The sequence below is a fragment of the Rattus norvegicus genome, chromosome 3, assembly GCF_036323735.1.
Source record: "Rattus norvegicus strain BN/NHsdMcwi chromosome 3, GRCr8, whole genome shotgun sequence".
Lineage (NCBI taxonomy): Eukaryota > Metazoa > Chordata > Mammalia > Rodentia > Muridae > Rattus > Rattus norvegicus.
The window spans coordinates 66532375-66557685 of NC_086021.1; the positions used below are offsets into that span (position 1 = coordinate 66532375).

General features: G+C 39.9%; 1 protein-coding gene across 10 annotated transcripts in view; it reads left to right on the top strand.

Annotated features, from left to right (window-relative positions):
- Nucleotides 1–25311, top strand: part of Tank (TRAF family member-associated NFKB activator) — a 76031-nt gene that overhangs the window by 9541 nt on the left and 41179 nt on the right. For 4 of the 10 annotated variants that reach the window (XM_039104353.2, XM_039104355.2, XM_039104356.2 and 1 more), the window contains exon 1: nt 4818–4975. The exons of 2 other annotated variants lie outside the window; for them this stretch is intronic. The gene's annotated coding sequence lies outside the window, so the exon portion shown is untranslated. Of the gene's footprint in view, nt 1–4817; nt 4976–25311 lie in introns of those variants that run through there. 4 more of the 10 variants (XM_006234274.4, NM_145788.3, XM_039104354.2 and 1 more) reach the window with 4 other exon arrangements.

Here is a 25311-nt window from a genome sequence, read left to right on the forward strand (position 1 = left end):
GTCTGATAGGCAGGTACCCCAGGACTGTGAGATTTCCCCCATTTCTTCAGCCAGACTTGCTTGCCTTCACACAGCCAAGGGCATGTCCAATGCTTCCAGACAGTGTCTTATCAGCAGGGTTTTCAGGGGATTTTAACAGTGCCATTGTGCAAGGTAGGAAAAAGAAAGCATTTCTCTGGGAAAACTCAGACCAACCTCAGCAAGTGAATAGCATCTGCTCAACCATATGTATTTGGTATTGGCCTTAACCTTCAGCTCCCTGTGATACTGCGAATATTCATATTTAAAAACAAAACACTTCAGTCGGAGAGTCTAAGATGCAAAAAACTCACCCCAGATGTGATTGTAAATCAAAAGGCACCATGTTAACTCTGATATTTCACATCAGAGGTTTATCTAATACCTGACATTCCCAACTATAGGAAACATCTGTATTGGCACGTTTCCTTGCTCCTAGATTTATATTCAGAACTCTCTGTAAAATACTTAAAAAATATTTTAAACACTTTAAATGCATAAAATACTTTAGCTTCAAAAATAGGTCCTGTTTTCATCCCCTTTCCCAGTACTATGATAAAATACTCTAACAAAAGCAACTCAGAAGAAAAGGGGTTTATTTGGCTCACAATCTCAGGTTACCGTCCATCGTTGCAGGGAAGTAAAGACAGCAGGAACATCAAACAGCCGCTCACATCCACAATCAAGAGCAGACAGTCAATGGATGTTTGCTTCCACACAGCTTGCTTTCCTTACTCTTATATAGTTCAGGAGCCCAGGCCTAGGGAATGCAGCCACCCAAGTCAGCAGGTTTATCCGCCTCAATTACTTTAATAAAGATAACACCCAACAGAAAAGTCTACAGGCTGAACCAGACAATCCCTCACAAGGACTCCCTCCCCAGGTCATTCTAAATTATGTTAAGCTATGACTAAAACTTTCACAGGCCACAAGGTATTTTTTTTTAAAGCTTGCAGTTCCCCGGACTACCAACATCAATACCCATGTCACTGCTTACTAGCAAGAAGTATATATTAACGAGCAAGGAGAATTGCATGACTGTTTAAAACGATTATCCCTCAAATATCTTAACTCATTATATTTTAAATGTGGAATCATAAATACATTTGCTTCTTAGAATTTTACAGTCCTGGGGCTGGGGAGATAGTTCAGTCAGCAAAGTGCTTCACAGGCATAAAGAACCAAGTTTAAGCATCAATACCCATGATAAAAGGCCAGTTGTATCCCAGCCCTGGAGAAGTGGAAATAGGCAAATCCCTGGGACCCCACAGCCAGAAAGCTTATTCTAATCAGTGAGCCAGCCCCAGGTCCTAATGAGAAACCAAGTCTCAAAAAACAATAAGGATGGCCATGCCTGAGGAGCAACACCCAAAGCCAATCTTCACCCTCTACAGGCATGCATGCATGTGTGTGCAAGCACATGTTTAGAAACACATGCATGCCTGCATATACAAACACACAAAAGCAATTTTACCAATGGTATCCAACATAGTTTTAAAAGTTCTCATAAAGCATATATTGTACATTGATCAAATGTCCCCACACCCCCTACCCTCCCTTTCTTAGGCCTCCCTCTTCCCATCAGCCCCTCTTGCTCCTCCAGATAGCTTCACTTCAACTTTTGTATTTTGACATTATGTATTTATTTAAAATCTAGGAAACACAAATGAAGCTAAAACTTAAAAAAAAAAATCTATGTTCTTCGTACGTTCTCTGTCATTGGACACCTTGTTCTATAATAGATACTGTGAAAAAAAACTGCAATATTTATTGCCATGCAGGTATCTTTACGATATGTCAACTTGGAGTTCCTCAGGTAAATACCCAGGAATGATATAGCTGGGCCATATCAACTTTTAGTTTTCTGAGGAGCCTTTGTATTGACTTCTGTAGTGACTGGACTAATTTACATTCCTACCAACAGTGTATAATGATTTGCTTTTGTCCAAATCTTGCCAGCTAGCATTTTGGTTTTATTTGTTTTTCTTATAGCTGCCATGTTGAATGGGGTAAGTTGGAGTGCCAATATAGTTATAATTTTTATTTTTCTGATGGTTCATGACATTTAACATTTTTATATGCTTATTGGCCATTTGTATTTCATCCCTTGAGCACTGTCCATTTTGTCAGCTGATTTTTTGATTGGATTGTTGTCATGTTTAATTTATTCAGTTCATTATATATTCTAGATATTAATCCACTGTCAAATATAGGTAAAACAATTTTCTCCCATTCTGTAGGCTTATTTAACAGATCCCATGTGTCAATTATTGGCTTTATTTTGAGAGCAAATAAAGTCCCATTGAAAGTTCTTGCCTAAGCCTAGATCCCCTCTACTTTTTCCCCTAACCATTTTAGACTTTCAGTTCTGAAATTCAAGACTTTGGTTCTTTTGGAGTTGATTTGTGTCTCTGTGTGTGTGTGTGTGTGTGTGTGTGTGTGTGTGTGTGTGTGTGTGTGTGTGTGCAGGTGAGAGATATGGATCTAGTTTCATTCTTCTATATATAGATGTCCACAACACTATATTTTTAATCTCCATTGAACCTACCGTATGTCAATGCTGATGAAAATGATAATCATTGCAGGAAAAAAGAAAATATATATCACTGTTTTTATTTAAAAATCATCTATTTTAAACAATTCTGTCTGCATTCAGGACCTTTACACATGCACAGTCATTTCTCTTCGTGACTAAACATCATGGGAATGGAAAATGAAAACTGTGCTTAAGAAATGCCTATTTCCCGTATTCAAAGTTTGCAGCACATCTATATTTCTAACTGCCTATGTCGTCAGCCTTGTGTTCTGAATGTACTATTAATTCTATAACTTCAACAAGGAACTTCGAGTGTACTCAAAACCAGTGCTGAATGAACTAGATTCCATTAAAATTTGAAATCTCTGCTCTTCCAGTGATATTATTGGGTGGCCAACGGTCTCTTATTCCCTTAATTCCAGCACCCAGGAAACAGAAAACAAACAGATGTCCGTGAGTTCAAGGACAGCCTTGTTACATAGAGGTTTCCTGGCCATCTAGATCTGTTTAAAAAAGAACAACAAATGTAAGAATCTGCAAAGAAAACCCACGTGTCAAAGGCCATGCCCTTAAAGAAAACACTTCCTCTCCTAGAAGCCATCAGTTAAAGCAATCAAAACAAAAACAAAAACTGTAAATCTAGAACACTGAAAACACTGAATGCTGGCAAGCATTGAAACTTTCCTTGGTCACTGGTGCTAACACAAGCAGTTTTGCAGTTTCCTAACAATAAATGCACACCATCTCTCATACTCCTTGAATTGCATTTGCCTTAAGGAGTCGATCATTTTCTCCTCATGAAAACGAGGACACTGTTCTTTCTAGCAGTTTTTTTCAGCCCCAGCATGGAGGAAATTCACATATGAGAGGATGAGGGGCATGCTGGAAATTTCTAGACCTTCCTATCAATTTTGTTTCGCACCTAAACCTGCTCCAGAGAAAGCAAAGCATTTTGGTTTGATTTCATGTAAGCAGTGCTGTATCACATTTAACTTGATGACTTACTGCAATTTTTCTTTTTACTTGATCCAAATGTTATAGACGGGAAGTTCTGCTTGTTAAAAATTTTAGTAACATTTTACAATTTTTTTTAAAAAAATCATGGGTTCTTTTCCTTTTTCAAAAAAAATTATCGTGCTGGTGGTTTACTTGCATATATATCTGTGTGAGGGTATTGGATCCTCTGGAACTGGAGTTACAAACAGTTGTGAGCTGTCATGTATGTGCTAGGAATTGGAGGAGGGTCTTCTGGAAGAGCAATCATGCTTTTAACCTCTGAGCCATCTTTCCGGCCCCACAATGTTTTCTGATCATATCCTCCTCAACTTCTCCTAGATCCACCCCCTCTCCCAACATTGTGCCCCTTTACCCCCAAATGACCACCAAGTCCGGTTTGTGCTGCCTGTATAAATTCAGACATAGTGTCGTCTACTGAAGCATGGGCCACACCTTAGATAAAACTGGCCTCCTCCCCTCAGATCCATCCCTCCTCAGGGAGACAGGTTTGGGATATGAGTTCGTGAACCCCTCCCACTACTGTGGTAGCAGGTTGATTGTTTGGACCTTGTTCACGTTTTCTGCGACCAACTGCCGCTGATGTAAGTTTTAAAATTGTTTTAAACTATGGTTTACATTTTAAAAGTTGTCCCCAATATTCAAGCTCCCGGCTGGAAACAGACAAGTGTTTGAATTCTTGAACTAGAGAGAAAGTGTGGCAGCCAGAACCCGACCTTCTTGTTCTAACACGGAAAAGACGCTTTTCTCACTGCGTCCATCTGAAACTTCTCTCTTAGCTATCATTCAAACATGTCTGGAAATAGAATTATGAGAAACTTTTAATCCATGGGAAATTTACTAAAAATTGAATTTTATTTAGCAAATATATCTATTGGTAAGTATAACGAGTGGGGGGAAACACTAAACTGATGCGTATGTGTAACAGTTCTCAAGTTGTGGCCTTCAACTCAGTTAATTCGCATAAGGATCTGGTGAAAACCAGTAATTTCCTGGGCCTTCCCCTACCTGCTCTAAACAGGAATTTCACAATATGTCAAGTTTTTCTGAGTGGTTCTCTAATTACATATAGGGTAAATATTTACTGTTTGCTCAAAATTCTAGCTAAGACACTGACATGACCTTTAAACAAATGACCTATGTTTAGGGTTCTCTTGCTGTCAAATGTATTTCCTCTATGGCCCGGGGCTGCGGTGGAGCTTGGTGGGGCGGGGCTCTGTGGGTGGGGCTTTACTGAAGAGGCGGGACGTGGGCGGGGCTGGCCCTGAGGATGGAAGGTGAAACGTTAATGACTCAGAGCGCAGTCGCTGCCCTCTGAACTGGAACGGAAAGCAACTTCCGGCTGCAGTCGTTCTGCCGGGCACCGGCGACCTGTAGCGTGAGAGCGCGCGGCGGAAACCCTCAACTGTGAGTAAAAACGGAGACCGGGTGTCTGGGTTGGCCGAGCCCGGGGACACAGGACAGGGGTGTGTGAGTGGGTGTGGGATGCGCTGCATCGAAGTCTCCTCGGGAGAAGCGGAGCAGCGGCCACAGCCAGTTTACAGCGGGATTTTGAACCACAGAAAGCGCGGGTCCCTGTCCCCGAGCTGACCCTGTGGGGCTTTCCCGGCCGGTGACCTCGGCTTCCCGACGACGGTCCCCCGCCCACCGTGGCTGGGTGACTGCCTCTCTCCTAGCTGCTTCCCGGGGCGAGAAATAAGCGCGGCACGGCCTGCGGTGTTGGGGCACGGGGTACCCCAAAGTCCTTGACTTCCCTGCAGGAGAGAGGCTGACTCGCAGAAGCAGGTCGCCCTGGCGGTTATGCCCTCGAACACTTAATAGGCCCTTTCTGTTTATCTCGGGAGTTGCACAATTCCCGTCTCTGCTTTCCTGTGGAGTGTCATCATAGTCTTGTCAATGAGTTGGGTAACTTTCCCCCACAAGTCCCGGAGAGAATGGGTGGCCAAGGCGCAAAGTGCAGAAGTAGCCAGCCACCTGCACTAGACACCCAGTCATTAGGTAGAGTCCCCACCGTGGTGTAAACTGACTGGCAACGAGTTATACACCAAAAACAAACAAACAGCAAACAAAAGCGGTGCTTGTCAAGAAATCCAAACAAGGGGGAAAATGCTGTCTGTACGAGAGCACTTAGGCTGTCTCACTGTTAGGCTGGATGCGCTAAGCAGCCTTCCTGGGTTCTCGTTCTCTCTCTCTCTTCTCTCTCTCTCTCTCTCTCTCTCTCTCTCTCTCTCTCTCTCTCTCTCTCTCTCTCTCTCTCAGATACTTTTGAGAAGTTATCATGAAGCAGAAACTATAGGATAGAAAGTGAAATGATAGAAGTAAACACCCCGCCGTTTGCCACTTGGAGTATATACATTTAGCAGAAAAACAAGCACCACCTTCTTGTCAAAAGTCACTTTGTCCCCTTTGAGTGGAGCCCTGAACCCTCAAATGATACAGGAGAAAGTGAAACCACCCTGCTAAAACATTTCCAATCAGGTCAGACAAAGCCTTCCACATCTCTTAAAGGCGCATGCTCATGGTGTTTTTTTTTTCTTCCCTTTGAAAATGAGATTATTGCTTTCTGTGTACACCCTCTCACTTGCTTTGTTTACTTTTCCAAAGTTTGCTTTTTTTTTTCTCGTCTTTTTTTCTTAAAGGTACAGTCGTTGCCAGGCATGGTGGTCCATGCTTTTAATCCGAGGACTCAGGAGGAAGATACAGATATAGTAACTCTGAATGATATGTGCCAAATACTTTAAAGAACTATTAGTCATGTGGCTTTAAGTGCTTAGGCTTTGTATCCAAGATTATTGTCCTCCCGAAAATCATTGAAATAATTTCTTTTTAGTACTTGGCTCATTTTAAATATCTGAAGTTATTCTTGTAAACTTTAGATACATATTTATTCTTATGAATGGTATCATAGGTTTTTTTTTTTTCCCAACCTGATAAAAGCAGACATACGAGGAAGAGGAGTTCTCATTTGAGGTATAGTCTCTATCAGATTGGCCTGTGGACTTGTCTGTGAGGTATTCTCTTGATTGCTGGTTGATGTGAGAGGGTCCTGCCAGCTCCGAGTTTATTATCCATGGGCAGGTAGGCCTGGACTTTGTAGGAGAGAATGAGCAAGTCAGGGGAAACAAAGCAGTAAGCATCGACCCTCCGCCCCTCCATGATCTTTGCTCCAGCTTCCTGCTTGAGTTTCCATCCCAACTTCCCCCAGTGATGGGTTATGAACTTTGAGTTGTAAGATGTAATAAACCCCTTCATTTTCAAGTTGCTTTTGGTCATAGTGTTTATCATAGCAACAGAAACAAAACTACAAAGTGGGTTAAGGGAGTGAGTTGAATTAGCAAGTAAAGGCGCCTACCACTAAGCCTGGACCAGCATTGTAGAAGGAGAGAACTAATCCCACAACCTTATCCTCTGACTCTTACACATGCACGTGGGCTCATGCGCACTCACACACACAAGAAAGAAAGAAAGAAAGAAAAAGAAAGAAAGAAAGAAAGAAAGAAAGAAAGAAAGAAAGGAAGGAAGGACGGAAGGAAGGAAGGAAAGAAAGTCAATCAGTTCTTTTCCTGAAAATTAATTACTTTTTGAGGTAGGAAGATTGGGCCACATGAGACCTTGTCTAAAAGAAAAGCCAGGCATGGTGGCACATGCCTAACCCCAGGACTAGGAGACAGAGCCGGATCTCCGTTGAGTTCAAGACCAGCCTGTTTTACACGATAGTCAGGTCTCTAAGTGAGAACCTGTTGTCAAAAAGAAGAAGAAGAAGAAGAAGAAGAGGAGGAGGAGGAGGAGGAGGAGGAGGAGGAGGAGGAGGAGGAGGAGGAGGAGGAGGAGGGGGAGGGGGAGGAAGAGGAGGGGAGGAGGAGAAGAAGAAAAGTTTTACCATGGCTAATTTTAAGCTGTGTGTAATGTGTATTTTGTCACAGGTTTTAGGTGTTTGTTTTGTTGTTTTTAATCTTTTTAAAGATTAGGGGTTGAAATATGTTACATATTACAAAGGCCTGAAATGCATATTTTCAGTTGCTTAGAACCTGGTATTCTTGCCTAGTCTACACTCCTCAGTTTTTGTTTTTGATTTTGATTTTGTTTTTGTACTGCATTAACTATCCATCCAAAATACAGTCCTTTGGTTTCCCTATCTAAATAGAGTTCATAATCTTGATTTTAAAAGTTTTTTTAAACCTATTCTGATTGCTTCCTCTTTTCCTTCAATTATTGAAGTTTAGCACAGCAAGCAGAGGAGAAATGACAGTATAAATTCCAAAGGGAATGTGGTTCGAATGAGAATAACCTTTAGTCACCAGCTTGGTGAGCTGTTTAGGAACAGTTATGATGTGTGGCCTTGTTGGAGGAGGTATGGCAGTGTGGGTGGGCTTTGAGGTTTCAAAACGCCCCCACTATTTCTCTATCTTGCTGAGACTCATGATTTAAATAAAGTTCTCAGGTACTGTCTCCAAATGCTATGATGTTCATGAACTAACCCTCTGAAATTGTAAGCAACCCCCAATCAAATGCTTTTCTTTTTTTAAGTTGACTTGGTCATGACGTCTCTTCACAGCAATAGAATAGTGACTAAGAAGATAAAAATACAAACTTCACTTGACATAACTGAACAGAAATATGAGTTTAAATCACCCTATAATATTTATGTCTTTAAAATGTTAGAGACAAAAGATAAATAACTGTAATCATAATAGTGGTTTTGTATTGGCAGACCATTTTTATTTTCCATTTACTTTTATATGAATATGATTTTTTTAAAAATTTTATTATGTGGTAACTTGTCAATATATTTTTTCAAAATTCATTTTTTTGTGTTTGCATTTGTGGGGAGGGGCATGAACTTAGCATGTGTATGCCATGGTACACATGTGGAAGTCAGAAGCGACTGCCTTCAGGATTCTGTTTTTACCTTCTGCCTTGTTAAAGTGAGGTCTTGTCTCTGTGGAGCTGTGTATACTCCAGTCTAGGTGACCCAGCTTTGGACCATTTATCACATTTTACCATGGGAATGGTATTTCACCTGGCTTTTTATGTGGGTTATGCACTGAGCCATCTCACCAGCCCCAATAATTATTTTTTTACTGTAGAAAATTTAGTCATGAATCAAAATAACCGTTCACTAGAATGCCTGCATTCTATTCAGAGTAGTGTCATGGCATTATCCTCCATGTTTTCAGATATATATTGCCAAGCTTCATTACCTGCCTAAGATGATTCTTGAAAGTAATCAGAAACTGTCTGATATAATCATTTATAAAAGTTAGTAATTCTAGGGCCAACTACATGACTTTGGAAGTAAAGGAGCTTGCCCACCAAGTCTGGTGACCTGAGTTTGATCCTGAGAACCCACATGGTAGAAAGAGAGAATCAATTCTCCCAAAGTCGTTCTCTGCCTTTCAGACATGTGCCATGACTTACAACCTGTACACGCCCCCCCTCATTTATACCCATATATAATTTTTTAAAATTTCAACTTAATTGTTCAAAGACTAGCTAGATGGCTCAGCAAGTAACGGTGTTTGCTATACAAGCCTGGTAACCTCAGCTTGAACCATGGTGTCCATTTAAGTAAGTTGGAAGGAGAGAGCTGACACCGTAGAATCATACACAATACATACACATAACATAGATTGGTTAGCATCGTAATTTATGTATCAAGAATAAAGGGTTAGTTAAAAAGTGCTGGCTAGCTTTAGGGCCTCTTGACACAGCTGGAGTCATTTGAGCAGAGGAGACATTGGCTGAGAAATGCATCCAGGGGGATGGCCCATGGGCAAGCAAGCCTGCAGTGCATTTTTAAGTTAGTGATTGATGTACGAGGGCCCAGCCAGTTGTGGGTAGTGCTACGACTGGGCTGGTGTTGCATGAAAGCAGGTTGAACAAGCCATGAGGAGCAAGGCTGCACTCCTCCATGGTTTCTTTGGCCTCTGCATCAGCTCCTGCCTCTGTGTTCCTACCCTATTTGATTGAGTTCCTGTCCTGACTTCCTTTAATGGTGGATTGTGATGTGGACTCAAACCCTTTTTCCTCCCCAAGTTGTCTGTGATCATGGTGTTTTATCACAGCATTCTAAGACAGTTTTTGTATAGTGATTGGCTTGTAACCAATCCTTAAAGCACTGCTCCATGCATATGTAACACACATATGTATCTTTATCCTGAACTGTCCTGGTACTTTTTCACTTCATATTAAATAGTATGTAATTTCTCACCCATTTCCTTTAAGCTGCCTGTGCAATCTGGCTATAGCACGGTGTCAACTTGCTTATTACCATTAAAATAAGTTTCCCAGCAAAAATGGGAAGCTAAAAACAATAGAATGAAATTGATAGTTTCCTTCAGGGTATAGAACTTTGCTATGCAGAAGAAGCAACACCTTTCTATTTGAAGAAGGGGATAAAAAAAAGTGTTGTGTTTTACTTAATAGCACTCTTTTAGCTACTTCATTTTTTGTTTTGTGTGCAGGATTAGTGTTTGGCTAAGATCAGTAGAGCAGTTCTCTGCTCTGTTATCATTGATGTCCCCACCCTCTCATCTATTTGGGTTTAATTCCATGAGCTTTGGTTTCATATCCTGGCCTTGATCTCACACTGTAACCTAGGCAGGCCTTGAACCTACGATCCTCCTATCTCCACCTTCCTGCTAGCTGAGATTACACACTTGTACCACAAGGTCCAGCAACAACAGCAGTTTTAAAGGGACTTAAAAAAATAGTTTTAAAGGGATTTCTGTTTCTTGTTTTGGAGGGAAAGAAATTGGAGGAATAAATATTGCTGATTTTCTCACAAAAAAATATCCTAGACAATGACTTGACATTTCTTCTCTCAGAAATAAAAATCTATAATGATAGGTTAAGTATCAATAACTTTTACTTACCACCAATATGTCTCCTTCACATACACATGCAAAAAGGTGTTAACAGGGAGAAGTAAAGTTTAATTTTTAAATTGGTGAAGTAGGGAATTACTTGAAATTAACTAGACTAAGAAAACTAATAAGAATTCTGTTTTACTTAGCAAGTTTAAAAGTATCAGTTGTTGAAATATTTGCAGTAGAATGGAAATTGTTTGAGCAATGGACCACATACAGTTAAGTAATTTTGCTGCAGGCTTGCTCGGTATCAAGATGGAAATCAAGGACTTCCATCCTCTCAGTATGAAAGACCTGTTCTTTTAAATTACTTGAAGAAAATTAGTTGAGCCAGTCAACAAATCAGCTGTTATTACAGAATAGTTTAATAGTTTAGGCTTAATGACTATTATGCAATATTTTCTGTATCATAATTTCATGACTGTCCCTAAACCAGAAATGTTACTGGATTGTGACATTTCTCAACAGTTTAAAGTTATTTCTTTCAAATTATGTCTCACAACTTGTAGATAAAAATTTGTGCTGCTCTTCCCCTACATAATTGTACTTGTCCTCTTCACGTAGCATGCTGAATACAAACATTCTCTGTAGTTTTTCTCATCTATGATGGCCCTGATATATATGACTTATTAGAACCAATTAATAGGAACATATAAAATTACATGTCCTCACTTCTCAGACTCTCGATTCTAACATGGCCCCTACTGAGACCTCTTAAACGTAACTCGTGAGGTGGCCCATTGCCTGCAGTCTCACCATTTGGCAGGTCGAGACAGGAGAGTAACAAGTCTGAAGCCAGTTTGGAGCACATGTGTAGTGTTTCTGTCTTTTCCCCTCTTCCCCTTCTTTTCTCCTCTTCCCTTCTCTTTCTCACTCTACCCTAACTCTATTAAACCCACAGCAGAGTATCACACATGTGCCTAAGTACCGAGTAAGTGCCATATTTATATTTAGCTCAGAGGTAGAAAATCATATACCCAGTTTTTCTTCTGATGTTCTGTCCTCTAAATGTTGCAGAGTAAACAGTCATTAAGCCTAAACTATTAAACTATTCTGTAATATACTTGAGTCCCTTGTATTTGATAAGGAGTTTTGGAGAAAAAAAAGAAAGTACGGACAAATTCCTGATGGCCAGATAGACCATATATGCTGCTACCTGGCAAACAGCCTGGATGTGTAGTAGGCTATACTACTAGATTTGTCTAAGTACACAGTTTGTTGTTTACATAGTGACAAGATCTCCTAGCACATACATCCCCATGTACTATGGAGAAAACAAGGAAGTGAAGCAAAACTGAAAGTCATGGGTGTGGTCTTATAAAATATTTCCTTCTTAGGAGGCACATTTCTTTTTTTTTTTTTTAATTAACTTGAGTATTTCTTATTTACATTTCGAGTGTTATTCCCTTTCCCGGTTTCCGGGCAAACATCCCCCTAATCCCTCTCCCTCCCCTCCTTTATGGGTGTTCCCCTCCCCATCCTCCCCCCATTGCCACCCTCCCCCCAACAATCACCTTCACTGGGGGTTCAGTCTTGGCAGGACCCAGGGCTTCCCCTTCCACTGATGCTCTTACTATGATATTCATTGCTACCTATGAGGTCAGAGTCCAGGGTCAGTCCATGTATAGTCTTTAGGTAGTGGCTTAGTCCCTGGAAGCTCTGGTTGCTTGGCATTGTTGTACCTATGGGGTCTCGAGCTCCTTCAAGCTCTTCTAGTTCTTTCTCTGATTCCTTCAACCCGTTCTCAGTTCAGTGGATTGCTGCTGGCATTCGCCTCTGTATTTGCTGTATTCTGGCTGTGTCTCTCAGGATCGATCTACATCCGGCTCCTGTCTGCCTGCACTTCTTTGCTTCATCCATCTTGTCTAATTGGGTGGCTGTATATGTGTGGGCCACATGTGGGGCAGGCTCTGAATGGGTGTTCCTTCTGTGTCTGTTTTACTCTTTGCCTCTCTCTTCCCTGGGGAGGCACATTTCTACCAGGTTCTAACATTTAGAGTGTTACTCTGAGACTCTTTAGTTCAGCTGGTATAAATGTCCTATTTTGTTTATCTGATAATTTTAGCTAGCTGGATTATAGAAAAAAAAACACAGAACAAAACTTTTTGACATTGTTGGAAATATAATAAGTTTTTTTGTATTAGCTGCATAATTGGAATATAAAAATTGTTTAGTGTGGCATAACTAAAGTTTATGACATGGAAAGTAAGATTAGAAATGCAAACTGTCATTTGAGAAATTGGCTGATTCCTTCTTAGATAGTTCTAGAAGTGATAAATGATCATCAATATTAGGAATGATGGTTCTTTCCCACTTTCTTTTGAGTAAGGAAAACATGAAAGGTCTGCCTAACCCATCCAAAACTGAGAGTAGAAAGAGTCTTATTTATGTATATGCATTGTTATTGACTGATTTTTCTGGGTTTTGAACCTGATACTAAAATTAGAGGAACTATGGTTGAGATACAGAAAAGATGGAGCGTTTCTTTCTTGGACTCAAGTAGTCTCTATTTTAATAGATTGTGAATTCTTACTATTCATACCTGGGCGATGTTGGGGAAGGCTGGTGCCCTTCTTCTCCAGGGCAAAGTAGAAAAGGCTGATGCTTTTGACATCTGCAACTGCATTAGGTTTGACTTGGTCTCTCACTGCAAATGAAAGGCCTAACAAACTTTACTGAGAAGGCTCAGCAGTGGGGAGACCCAGGAGGAGCCTTCCCTACACCCTAACTCTCCCAACAAACAAAGGCGAGCTTGAAGAATTACAGATCACTGTAGGTGGATATGCTAGAACTTTTACCATTAGGCCTGTGGTTTTTCAGTCTGGTGGAAGTAGATTATTGGAGGTACAAAACTGTTTCGTACCGATATCCCCAAGGCTTAGTGATCTCCTAAGCACCACTACATTCTCTTGATTTTTACGTCCTTTATCCAGGATTGGCCGACTCCTTTAGCAGCATAATACTGGCTCCAGAGAAAACAGACTTCCATTATTATGTCTGAGAGTAAGAAAAGTTTATTTTAAAAGACTATGCACCTGGGAAGCCAAAGAAAGGTGATGGTTATCTGAGGGTATGGGCTACATAACAAGACTTTGTCTTCTAGGAAAACAAAAGAAAACAAGGAGGGGGTGGGGTAGGCCAAGCATGGTGGCATATGTCATTAGTCTCGGCACTCAAGAGGCAGAGGCAGGTGAATGTCTTTTGTTTGAGGCCAGCCTGGCCTTCCGGGATAGCCAGGAAACCCCCACCCCCACAAACAAACAAACAAACAAACAAACAAAAAAGCAGGACTAAATAAGCAACAAAGAACTAAAGATTGTGTTTTCACATCAGAGATCAATGTTCACCCAGTACTTTAATTTTCTAGTTCTGTGACCTTAGGTAACTTATGCACCTTTTTGAAGTTGGGTTTTCTTTTCTCCAAAGCACCAGAATATGTGCTGCTGCAACAGAAAGCTTGCAAAGCAGGTGGTTTATATAAAGCATCTGGCAAATATATGTCTGACTCCATGCTAGTCCTTACAGTGTTCTATGAGGAACAGGAAAGCACTTGTACACCCTGACATTTCTTGTCTGCTTTTTACTTCCTTCATTGTTGGGATGCCAATCAAACAAAGAACTTAAGTTGCCTGGGCCCATAGGATTTTTGAAGGCATGCCATTGGGCCGTGTCTTTAATTATCTATAGACAGTTTGAAATTTCAGTAGGATTTGGAATGATTATGTATTGATAGGAGAACATCAAGTAGAAAGAGTCATTGTTGCTTGGTCAAAGAAGGACTGATGTCATATTCAGCTTTCTCCACAATAATGCCGTTATAATGAAAATGTTGGTTTATATTCTGAACAATAATGGAATTCAAATAAAATAGTGTTGTTCTGGCCATCAGCCAAAACATCAAAATACTTACTGTTTTTTTTTTAAAGAGAAAGTCTTCTGTAGCTGGGTGGTAGTGGTGTACACCTTTAATCTCAGTACTTGGGAGGCAGAGGCTAATAGATCTCTGTGAGTTTAAGACCAGTTTACTCTACAGAGTGAGTTCCAGGATAGCAAGGGTTGCCCAGAGAAAGTCTGTCTTGAAACCCAGAGAGAGAGAGTGAAAGCCTACATTAGCAGCTACTGCTTTTGTTTCCACCTTCAGGAACATTTCAAAGAGTATATCGTGTATGGAGGAGCTGTGTTTTACATAGTCCACCTATCACATAACCCTGGCAGTGATTTAAAATGTGCGGCATATCCCTTACACCGAATTATTGTCTAAGAATCCTTGTATACGATTTGCTGATGTTTGTTGCTTGATGATCCCACTATATTTACCAAAAGGAGGCTCTGTTATAACCACATCCTACACATTTTAAAATGGGTTGATGATGAGGTTCATGCTTACAAATTCTGTTAGAGACAGTATATTTTATGAAAATTGTCTGTACTCAGTCTTATGCCATTTAGGTTTTCATTTAGGTTTTTAGAGATAAATAGAATGATATGCAAGACCAACTCTTCATTCCCTACAATAGGATGGCACAGAAATAATGCTAAAGTTTATTAGGTCTGAATGTTCATGTTTAAGAGAAACTGGCATGACCTTAAAGAAAGGGTGAAAATTGGACAACTGTGGCTTAGATGGAGAACTGAAAGCTTGCCAGGCTACCCAAGGGTCGGGGTAGGTGGGGCTTATCAGGAATATTCAGCAGTTGTAATGAGAGGAAGCTGCACAGTATAAAAATATTGCATCTAGATTTAAATGTACATTATACGTTTAAAGTCACACCCCAAACATCTTGGGAATAAGTGGAAATAGAGATTTGGAGAGCTCTGAAACCTTATTTACTTTCTCATTGGTGTTCTCACAATTACTTCTAATAAAACAAGTTGTGACTTGCAACCATTTGCCCAACAGCCTCTAGAAGTCGTCAGGGGAATTAACAGTGAGGTTTGAGGCGCTATGCCCGTGGTTAAGAGCGTGCAGGTCATGGCTTTACAATCACAAGGCCTTTGCTTCTTCCTTTTATTGATGTGATATTCTCAAGGCTAAATGCTGCTCAGCAGTTTTAAACTTGTGATTTAAGAAAAAAAATGGGCCTTTTGTGAAAAGCTCTATCCTGAAATTTCACTCTCTTTATAGAAAGAAGAGCTTTCTCCCTTCCTAGTCCTCCTTCCTTTTGTTCTGATGCAGTGACTCAGGATGCTGGATGGGAGGCTAATCTGTTGACTCCTAAGATTTTAAGTACTAGTTTAGAAACAGAGTCTCCCTTTATTAATCTTTTACAGCCTATGGCATTTCTTATACTGTTCTCTTGTGTTTAGAGGATCTTTTAATTAAAAGATTACTCAAAAATATTTTTCAAAGTTTTCATATTAAGTACTTAAGATGATACAAACTACTTCTCTTGAAAAAAATTATTAGTCATACTTCATTGCCATACATTTGGCAGCTTAGAAAAGAGATTTTTAAAAGACATGCATTCAAGGCTAAGGAGACGGTTCTGTGAGTAAGAGGCTTGTTACATGGCCCTGCTCTAGGTCCCCAGAATCCATTTAAGAAGGCCTAGGCTGGCCGAGCACGCTTTTCTTCAGGAGGATTGCTATGCTTACTGGCTGAAACCATGAATATCAAGTATAGTGTCAGGGGAATAAGGTAGAGAACAATCAAACAGGGCACCCAGCACCTTCCTCCAGCCTGCACAGGGCCACATGCACATGCATAGACACTCACATAAAAAGAAGTCCAGCACCTGCCAGAGATCTCTCTTTCCTGCTGTTTCCTATGCAAAGGGTGACAGACTGCACTGCTACCTACAGCATTAATAATCTCTTTAGAAAGTGATAGAATTATGTAACAAGTTTATTCATTTCCTAATTTCCCTTCGAGCATTTATAGATAAATAAAGGAGCCTATATATTTTGGGACAGAAAAAAATATTAAATGTTAGTGATACAAAGTGATATAATAATAAGTCCCGATTCTCTGTCTCTTCTCTTTTCAAAAATGATTTTTCCTGTACTTTCCTTGGTGAGAATATTTGAATATTACTGTTGAAAGGTGTACTAGTGTCAGAACATTCAAAACAGATGCCAGGAATATAAACAGTGAGAAAAAAAGTTTAACCTTTAGTTCTAATAAATTATCAATTTATTGGCTGTTCCTATTATCTTTTTTAGCATGCTTGTTCAAAGTTTAATTCAGTGTATTCTCAACCACCCTACCCATGTCCATCAAATGTGTGTCTCTTACCATGTATCTTTCACTACTATAATTTTAATATTCTGGAAAATCTGCAGTGGAATCATTTTATGCTCTGTGTTGAGGTCCTAACACCTCTTACCTAACTAGTTTAGAACACGAGGACTCAAGTTCTGCTTTCTTACCTGTTAATGCATATCAAGTTGGCCATCAAAACTTCTGTCATTCACCTTTGAAATAACTCTTGAATCCACTCATCTTTTATTTTCTCTGGTTTTACTAAGTGCGCCCACTTTCATGCAGAATGTAGCAATAGTTTCTAAAGAATATCCTCACATTGTTTCCTCACCTAGCCTGTACTCCATGCTGGTGTCTAGTCTTATCTTCTTCCTTTTTTTAAAAACGTATAATTGGGATTTTGTTTTGTTTTTATAGATAACTTTTCTTTAGTCTAAAGACTCAGTACTTTACATGAGCTTTGGTGGTAATTCTAAAGCAGAGTGCAAGGGTATTTCCATGACTTACAAAATCAGTTCTTTAGCCATCTTACAAGAATGAAGACCATAATCATGTAGCTTCATGTATAGTCTGGGAGACACATAGACGCTGCTGAAGATACCTCAGAAATGTCCCTAAGGGCTGTGGCCTCTAATATGTTTCGTATGATAAACTGTATTTTTTGTTTACTCTGTTTGCTTGCTTGCTTTTTGGAGATGGGGTATTACTATATAGTCCAGGCAGGTCTGGAACTTAACTGTATAGCTCACGCTGCTTCAAAGTTGTGACAGTCCTCCTGCCTCATCCTGTTAAGCTGGAGGTGCAGATGTGTAGCATCGTATCAGACCTGAATGGTAAACCGCATACTAGCTGCATTAGGTACTTTTCTTGTCAGTATTGCCAAAATGTTTGACAAGAGGCAACTAAAGAGGGCAATGGCTTATTTTGACTTAGAGTTTAAGACAGATAGAGTTAGGGCTGCTGGCAGAAGTGTGAGACCCCTGGACACACTCGTCCAATCAGGAAGCAGAGAGAGGACAGGCAGTGGGTCAGACTATCAGACTTCAAGGCCCACACTCACCAAGGTACCGTTGGGTGAAGGTTCCACTGCCTTCTGAAGAGCACCAGTTGTCAAGGACCGTTCCTTGAAAGGGAGCATTCCACTTTAACATCAACAGTGGACTTGTTCCTGGACTCATTAGATAGAGTTGACGCAGAGAACAGGTTGCACACAGCCGGTTCCCTCTGTGTGTCCTCTTGGAACTATGAACTTGAGAAACTAAGTCTACTTTGTAAGAATGTGTCTGCACCCTGCTCGAAACCCTCATTAAACCTTTAGTTAAACAGGCTAAAGCTTAAGTTTTTAGTGACATTTAATGTTTGCTACAGTCTGCTCTTAACAAATATGTTGAAGTTTGTGCAGTGAACGCACTCTACAGTCCCAGAAGTGCCACTTTACACATTGGCTTTATGAATAGGTACCCTAGGGATTGTGCAGCACACTCATACATGATGACTTGACTGCCATATCTAGAATCCTCCACTCTCAACACTCTGCACTAGACATTCATAAAGAGAATATGCCAGTCACCAAATATAGCCTCTTAGTGCCACTGCCGTTTCTGAATGAACTGAACTCTTTCTTTAATCCTGTTCTTCTGAAGTCCTTCTCATCTTTTAGGACTCATTTTGTCATATCCTATGTGAAGTTTTCACATTTTTTTTTTCGATTGAATATTTTTATTTGAACTTTTATCTTGCTTGCTTCTTTGGCAATAAATTCTTCAATTCTAACACAAAAATTCATAAAAGTCCCCACTGGATAAAACCTTGCAAATATTTTTTTCTGGCCAAATCCCAATCAAAATATGTTCATACCTTTTATCTAACATTTATAATTAAATTCTTGGGTTGGTTAGTTTTTTCTTATATGTCTGCCTCACTAAATTATAAGGTTCAATGGGAGAAAAAGGTAAGCCCCATGACTATTTTGTCTCCTGAGGGAAAAAAAAGCATCATATACAATGTGTTCAGACTGGCCCTGTCTTAAATATTTTACTGAATTGGATATAGCGAATCTCTTCTCTTTTAGAAACCTACAGAACAGTGGCTAACCAAGATAAATGGCTTCTTTTCCATAAAAGGATTGAACTATAGTGTATCCAGACATTATCTAAGCACTTACCAATGTCAGTGACCAGAGCATCTTCATTCTTGTCCCACCTCTTCTGGGAGCCTTACCTACACATAACCCACCTAGCCGGAAGATGAAACAATACAAAAGACAGTGTATTTGGTAGTTATGTCCACTTGTCAATGTCCACAGTATAGTCCCTTCTTCAGTACCCGCTAAAATTAGAAGAACTTGTAAGTGAAGAGAAACATGCTTACTCCAAATAAAAAATTTTTTCCTGGAGAATGACAATTTTTTTTTTCAGAAAAGCACACCAAAATGTAATTGACATGTAGCTACCCCAGAGACTTTCCTTTTCCTCTGGCCAGTGTCACTAATCTAACACACATTTCTCTTCCTGATTCAATTAAGTGTATCGTTTATTTGTATCAAGGAAAACTTAATTTCTAGCTATATTCTTATTTCAGGGAGTAGTGTGCATCCGTGTGTGATTTACTTAGCAGTTCCTCTTAATGATCTTAGGTCTCATTCGAGGACCTAAAGCGTTGAAAATACCCCCACGATTTATTTCCATATGATGAAGGTAATTTTAATACAGCATTTAGGTTTCTAAAAATAAGGATATACCTTTTTAATGGAATAGACTTTTTTTATCCACAGAGTGAAGAACTGTAAAGTATGTTACTTAGAAATGTTGTCCAAGCATTGTCGTTATACTCATGAGAAAGTAACTCGGGTCACTGAAAGTTTAGTGGTCAATATGAGGATTAGCCAGTAATGGAACAAAACCTTAAGCCAGATAGAGTCTCAGTTCACGGTTCTGGTGTCCTGGAGTTTAAAACAAAAGTGTGGTTTACATTAACAAATTGCTGTGTGTCCAGCTTTTTGAGGTGAGATGACTTCTAACATCCACACTAGTACGCTTTTCTTGCCTCCTTATTTATGTTTTGTAAATAGTGTTCAGTATTTTTTTTCCCAAACAGAGCAAACATAGGAAAAGTGGAAAAGAATGTCTGAGTGTAGGAGCGGCTTCAAGTGCATATCCTTAAATACTTTTGAATGCGAAAGTATTTAAATAAAGTATCAAAATAGTACTTTTTCATCCATCAGAGGTCAATGAGAACTAAATTCCTAAGTGGAACGAGTGAAGAATTATTATTTCTTCAATTCTTCAAAAGTAATTACCACTAATATCCTTGTAATTAAAACCTGGAAATTGTTGTTAAGCCTGATAAGTTACTTAGAAATGTTATTTAGTATCTTAAAAATGATAGGATTTGGTTTATTTGATGTCTTAAAATGGTAGGATATTGGATTATTTGATAGTATTATTGAAGTATTCTTTGTACCTCTATGTTTAAAATGGCAGTGTGGGACTAGGGGTCAGTGGTAGAACATGTGCTTACCATGTATAAGTCCCTGGGTTCAACCTCTATCATCATCTTAAACAAAATACTGACATATAGGCAACTGATTTTCAACAAGGTAGCTAAGGGTATTACTTATCAGGAAAATACTTTCAATAAATACTGTCAGGACACCTAAATATCCTCACAATAAAAAATGAATCTGGATTCTGTCTCAAATCATATATAAAACTAACGTGTGTGTGTGTGTGTGTGTGTGTGTGTGTGTGTGTATGTGTATGTGTGTGTGTGTGTGTGTGTGTCCAAATGTAAATACTAAACTATAAAGCACTTCTAAGGAAACAGTTGAAAATGTGTATGTTCTTGGATTAGGCCAAGATAAGACACCAAAAGAAATTGCAAGTAGCAAAAGAAAACTATTACTAAATTGAAACTCATTCAGGTTAAAAATGTCATGTGCCAAAAACCACTGTTGGTAAAAAGAAAGGAGCTTATTGTATCAGTGAATTTCCCCTGATATCATTCCTCTCATAAACAGTCTTTGTTCTTCTCTAGAAGAGAAGAGAAAACAGGAGCAAAAGCCCCAGACATAGGGCAGAGCTCAGTGTTCTTGCCTCGTATGCCTGAAAAACCCAGACTGCTATTAAAGCACCAGGATGTAAGCCATACACAGTGATCACTTTGTTTGTTGGTTGTTCCACTGTTTTGCATTAGTGTGTATAAAGGAAAATAAGGTTTGTAAAAGATAGGCAAAGGCTTTGAGTGGAAATTATTTCCAATTTGACCAAGACAAACAGCCAAAAAAATCCACATGGAAGAATGTTTGTTTTCATTAAACACAAGGGAAAGGAAAAGCAATCCAAAATTTGATACTGCCTCACACCCAGGCTAATGTCCCGTCCATTTTTAAAAGTATATTTTAAATAAGATACAGTTATATCCTAACCCTTACCTTCTTTCTAATTTTCAATCACTCCCATGTCTTTCCCATGTTCCTCCCTTCACTTTCTCCTAAATTGATGGCTTCTATTATTATCATCATCATCATCATCATTCCCCCAACTGTGTGTGTGCACGAGTGCAAATATAAAATCTACTAAGTATTTTTGAAGTTTATCTGTTTAGGATTTCAGAGTTGACCACTTAGTGTTAAATAACTGTGATGTAGCTGTTTCCCTTTGAGGTTAATCTTGGAAGGGACTTGTTAAGACATAGGATATACAAGAAAAGGAGAGCAACAGGTCACTTAGCACAAATTATGTACAAGGAGGGGAAACAACAGGATTTCTTTTTTTCTTTTTTTTTCCTTTTATTGGATATTTTTTATTTACATTTTTAAATGTTATCCCCTTTCCTGGTTTCCCCTCCAGAAACCTGCTATCCCATTCCCCTCTTCCCCTGCTTCTATGAGGGTGCTCCTTCACCCACCTACCCACTCCCTCCCACCTCCCCACCCTAACATTCCCCTACACTGGGGCATCCAGCCTTCACAGGACCAAGGTCCTCTCCTTCCATCGATGCCAGACAGGACCATCCTCTGGTACACATGCGACTGGAGCCATGGGTCCATGTGTTCTCGTGGGATGGTGGTTTAGTCCCTGGGAGCTCTTGGGGGGGTCTAGTTGGTTGATGTTATTGTCCTTCTTATGGGTTTGCAAACTACTTATGGGGTAGCAAACAGCTACTCCAGTCTTTTCTCTAACTTCTCTATTGGGTGCCCTGTTCTCAGTTCAGTAGAACAACAGGATTTCTAAGTGAGATCATACAGCCTATCCTGCAGGGAAACTCCCTATGACAAGAAGTCCTTGAAACTGTCCAGATTCTCTAGTCTCTCTCTCGTTCCAAGAGCATACAAACAGTAGACTGAGAAACTACAAATTGATTGCACACTCCCCAGCAATGGAGGAGTGTTCCCCTTACTCCACGTCTTCACAAGCATGTGCTGTTTCTTGAGTTTTTGATCTTAGCCATTCTGATGGGTGTGAGGTGCAATCTCAGAGTCATTTTGATGTGCACTTCCCTGATGACTAAGGACATTGAACATGTCTTTAGGTGCTTCCTAACCATCAGGGATTTGTCTGCTGAGATTTCTGGTTGGCTCTATCCCCGTTTTAATTGGGTTGTTTGTGTTGTTGCTGTCACACAGATGGAGCTTAGAGAGTCTTGAGGAAGAGTTGGGGGAAGGATTGAGGGACCAAAAGACAGGGATTCCACAGGAAGACCAACAAAGTCAACTAACCTGGACCCCTAGGGGCTCCTAGAGACTGAATGTCTTAGGGTTTTACTGCTATGAACAGACACCATGAACAAGGCAACTCTTATCAGAACAACATTTAATTGGGGCTGGCTTACAGGTTCAGAGGTTCAGTCCATTATCATCCAGGCAGGCTTGGTGCAGGAGGAGCTGAGTTCAACATCTTGTTCCAAAGGCAAACGAGAAGACTGGTTTCCCGGCAGCTAGGATGAGGGTCTTCAAACTCATGCCCACATTGACACACTACCTCCAACAAGGCCACACCTCCTAATAGTGCCACTCCCTGGGCCAGGCATATCCAAACCATCACACTGAACCACCAATCAAAGAACAAGAATGGACTGGACCTAGGCCCCCTGCACATATGTAGCAGATGTGAAGCTTGGTCTCCATGCAGGTCCCCCAACAACTGGAGAAGGGGCTGTCCCTGAATCTGGGTCCCCTAACCTTGTCTGGCCTCCTCTGAAAAGGATGTGCGTAAGTCCTGCAGTGACTTGATGTGCCAGGGTTGGTGATACCCAGTGTGGGGGAGGGGCTCCCCCTTTTAGGAGAAGAGGAGGAGGGAATAGGGAAAAGATCTGTGTGATGATATCCTGGGAGGAGACGGGGAACTGGTATTGGGCTGTAAAGGGAATAAGTAAATTCGTGAAGAAACAAACAAAAAGTAGGCTGCTTAGCGTCACTTTCAGACTAACCAAGCTTCAAAGAAGGCTCAGACAAGCCCAGCAGTGTAGGAGCAGGGACCAGCCAAGAAAGTAATCTGAAGAAGGGACCAGCTAAACCACCTGGAAGGGACACCTTCCAGCCTATTGAGCTTGCCTTTAGGTTTGCAGTGTGCCCCAGGTCTCCAGCTTTTGTGAGCTATTACCCTTTTGTCTATTGTCTATTGATGCTGTCATTGTTTAGGTCTTGGTTGAGGCAGCCATTTCTAAGAGTCACAGTCTCACAGCAGACTTCTTGATCATCTGACTCTTAGAGTTCTTCTTCCCAGTCTTTCAAGACGTTAATGAGACTTGGATGCAGGAGATTCGATTAGATATGTCCACCCGGGGTCCCCGACCATATGTTACTGTATCCATTGCGGTTTTCTGTGATGGCCTCCATTTGCTGTTAGAGGAGCTTTTTGTGGTGTGGTTAGTACCTACACTTATTTGTGGGTATAAAGATAACATTTAGAATGTAGTTTGGAATTATGCTTGTCTAGTATATGTGGTGGTAGTAAGGTCTCTTCTAAGATCCATGACTTCACTAGTCCAGGAAAACTGGGTAAGTTTCTAGTACTACTACTGTTAAATGGGCTATAAGTTCACTTAGATGGCTGTTAGTTTGTTAGTATGTAATATGTTAGTACAAGTGCCATTATTGCCATGCTGGTCATTGTTGTGGTTCATAGATGTCCTAAAACTGTGCTTTTGTACAAGAAGTATTGATGAAGATGTATACAGATTGGAACCTTTGTGCATTGCTATGGGAAAATTGCACAGCCCTTATGGAAGCAGTTTGGCAGTCCCCACAAAAGTAAAAGATAGAATTACCATTTGACCCAGAAACTCCCTGCACAGAGGGCTGGAGAGATGACTCTGTAACTAAGAGCACTGACTATGCTTACAGAGAACCTGGGTTCTATTCCCAGTACCCATATACTGGCTTACAAAGTATTTGCACTTACAGTTCCAAGGAATTCATGCCCTTTTCTGGGCACTGGGTATGCATATGGTATAGAGATATACATGCAGGCAAAACACCTGAATACATAAATAATAAATGAAAAAATGTTAACGTGACACAAATGTTCACAGAGGCTTTATTCATAGTAGCCTAAAAGCAGAAAGAATCCGAGTACCCAGCAATGAGGAACAGATCCAATGTTACTACCATTCAGTGAACACACAACATTTGGCATATATGCAGCCATATAAAAGCAAATCATTGGTATGTGCTACGGTATGGATGAACCTCAGAAACAATAGCTTATGTGAAAGAAGCCACACATTAAGGCCTTATGTTGTAAGGTTCCATTTATTTATTCATTTTATTATATTTATGGATTTAACTAGTGTCCTGGATATGTTAGATTAGCACTGTACCACCAACCTATATCCCCAGTCTTTATCATTTGAGATATATATATATCAATATCTGGTTACAAAGAGACAAATTCATTTAAACTGACCAATTACTTGCTAGGAGATAGATGAGGTGAGGAATTGACATCAGCTTTTAACAGGTTCAGTGTTTCTGTCAGGGAAAAAGATGTTCACAAAATTGTACCCTTCTGCCACATAGAAGTATATGTATGTATGTTTGTGAAAATGTTAGATTTTATTTTATGTGAATTATATTTCAATATAATGATTAAAATATTTAATGATCAGAATTCACATAGTGAAAAAGGAAAACAGAGTCCCAAAAGTTGTCCTCTGACCTCTACATATGTGTTATGATACAGGTGTATGAACACATGGATACAGATACACATAAAGTATTTTAAAATTTTAGTTGAGATTTATAAAAATTTTCCCCAAAGAAACAATTTGTTACCCTTGAAAACCAATAGAGAATTGTGTCTCTACTGTGTTATATATATCCATATATATATATATATATATATATATATATATATATATATATATATATGGTCCAGGTTATATGTTTTTTTTTAACTACCCAGGAAGAGTCAGAATCATTAAGGAGCTCTCTGCACAGTGCCAAGGAATGTATTAGAGATGTTAGGCAAACTGAGATGATAAAACCAAATTACCTCGTCTGGGAAAATCATGTGTAATTCAGAAGCAGCAGGGAAGTCAGGAACCTAATAGGTAGTGGAGTTGAGACTGAAGGGATGTGAGTTTTCTTTCCTTTTTTTTAAATGTACAATCCAACAGCAGCTCTCCCTAGATTTTGTTCTAAAATAAGAGCATGTTCACACTTTTTAATT